The sequence below is a fragment of the Lipotes vexillifer genome, unplaced genomic scaffold (assembly GCF_000442215.2).
Source record: "Lipotes vexillifer unplaced genomic scaffold, Lipotes_vexillifer_v1.1 scaffold1402, whole genome shotgun sequence".
In the NCBI taxonomy this organism is placed as follows: domain Eukaryota; kingdom Metazoa; phylum Chordata; class Mammalia; order Artiodactyla; family Lipotidae; genus Lipotes; species Lipotes vexillifer.
The window spans coordinates 139,516-142,294 of record NW_006794361.1 but is presented as its reverse complement, the minus strand read 5'-3'; positions in this window follow the sequence as shown (position 1 = coordinate 142,294).

Sequence of the window (2,779 nt, the reverse complement as noted above, 5' to 3'; positions counted from 1 at the left end):
TTTTTGTATATATATATATATATATATATATATATATATATATATATATATATATCCCACATCTTCTTTATCCATTTTTCTGTCGATGGACATAAAAATAGGTTGTTTCCATGTCCTGGCTATTGCAAATAGTGCTTCTATGAACATAGGAGTGCAAGTATCTTTTTGAATTACACTTTTGTCCAGATATATGCTCAGGAGCCGGATTGCTGGATCACATGACAACTCTTTTTTTAGTTTTTTGAGGAACCTCCATACCTGTTTTCAAGGAAGCAGTTTTTGATATTTATCACATGTGAAAGTTTTTCAAATTATTAAATTCTTTCCTTTGCCTTATTATTTATGCCTATATTTTCCTTAATTTTTATTTTCTGGATTTAAATATATATTTTTTGAATGGAACTCTTAATTATTATATTTTCTTTCTTCCTACTTTAATAATAAAGGTTTTAAGGTATGAATTTTTCTATTTTTATATGTATGGATGCATCTGCTAAACTTAGGAATCCCAGGCTATTTTCCTGAAGAGAGAGGATACATGGAAATACTCTGGAAGATAAGGCACCACATGGAGAACCCAGGTGGCCTGGCCAAGCACCCAACTAAAAAGAGTTGACAATATGTGGTGTAATGAACCACCCAGCCAATGAAAAGAACAATGAATAATAATAAGTGCTGTTATCTGAAGCCACTAAAGCATTGGGAATGTTTGCTATGCAACAATAGAAAACTGAAAATGTTTCTGTTTAAACTTGGTCTGATTTGATGATTTTTCTATTTAGCCAAGTTTCAGAGAAGGCTGTTGAGCAGGAAGATATTTAATTCTCCATATATCAAATATGCCACCCCACCAAGAAGGCAGGAAAGACAACAGCTAAATGTGGATTGAAAAAGCACTTTTTCTCTTTTGTTTTCTGGTGCTGATGAATCCTTGCATAATTTCAGTATCATTTTATTAGTGATCCAATGGAAACAAAAGAGATGATTTATTAGATATCCATACTTTCAAAGCCCTTGTATGCAATTTCTAACTCATATCCCTTTTTGAAAATACAAGATGTCACACATAACATTTGACCATTGGTGATTAATTTGTTGAGAGTTACAAGCCTCTTTAAATAAATGAGAAATGTGTGTGCCCTCGCCTCAGAAAAATACATCTGTATGAAGAAAAAAATTATTGCATACAATTTCAGCAGTTTCATGGATTCTCTGATGCAAAATTATAGACTCATCAAGGCAAATATAAAGTGATTTTCAAATATATTTTAGTCATCTAATCTGTCTTCAGATAAAAGCTTACTCCAAAGAAATACCAGTAAAACAACAAAACAGAGCTACAACAGGTGAAACAAATGTGATGCCTGACAAACTATCTGTTGCCTCGAGTCCTCTATTTACCCACCCCCACACCACATTCCTTCACAGAACATCGTTTGTAAATCACCGTTTTAAATTGACATGATAAAAGTAAATACATACGAGAGAGGTAAATAAACATGATGGGGTTGGAGCCAGGGAGGTTCTGATCCAAGCTAAAAGCAAGTATAGAACAAGCAGAGACTAGATTCATTCCAGTAAAGGTAAAAGAAAATACTGTGTAAATCACATTGGACAGAGGTTCAACATGAGACAGAAAATTACCTGCTGCTTTGAAGTCAGCTGGGTGGCCACTGCAATTACTAATTTTATGTGTCAACTTGACTGGGCCACAGGGTGCCCAGATATTTGGTCATACATGATCTGGGTGTTTCTATGCGATGTCTTTGAATGGATTAGCATTTAAATTGGTAGACTAACTAATGCATATGGCCCTCCATGACATGAGTGGCCTCATCCAGTCAGTTGAAGGTCTAAATAGAACAAAAAAGCAGGTCCTCCCAGAGTAAGAGAGAATTCTCCGGCCTGAAGACTTTCGAGCTGGGATCTCAGCTCTCCATGGTTCTACAGCAGCTTCCAGCCTGTGGACTCGAACTGGGACATGGGCTCTACAGATTTTCCAACCTCTGTGATCATAATCGCATGAGTCAATACTTCATAATAAATATTTTTGTATATAATGTATATGTAAAGAGCCCTGGTGAACCCTAATACAGCCATATATTCCAATGAGTCCAGGACAGACCAGGTTTATGATTGTGGTCCAACTGTAAATATCAATAACTCCCCTTTTCACTCACATATGCATTTGGTGTTTTGGGGGTTTTTTGTTTGTTTTCACAAAGCAGAGAGAGGTTATGTTTCTCTGAAACGAGTCACAGGGGAAGACTGGAGGTAGCCCCAGCTGTGGGGGTGGGAGTCATCTGTTTGTTGAGGGCTGCCCTGAGCAAAGCAACTGGTAGGCCCTCTGGGGGCTGGGGGCGAAAGCCCCCATAGGTGAGCAGAACTACCAGGGGCGGCAGTAAGGACACTCGATAGGGTTGGCGGGCTGGGAAGAAGTGGCTATTTGCCCAGCCCAGGCTACTCTTCCCAGGGCCCATGGAAGCTGGTGGTGGCAGCGTGGTTTGACTTAATACACCCACCCAGCCCTGCTCTGTCCCTTGTGCCTGTGGAGGATAAATTACCTGTTCACAGAAGGTCCTTCTTCTTAGCAGGTTTGTTCTAGTGAGCACAGCAGCCTGGAGTTGTCCTTATTTCTCCTAAGGTCAGTATGTCCTATCTTAAGCTGTCCTTGCGGCACCAGCAGTGGGAGAGAAGAGCCACCAGTGTCATGAAACATGCTACTTAAATAACCAAGGAAAAAGGTATCAGATCAAGACAAGAGTTCTTGTTAAATTAA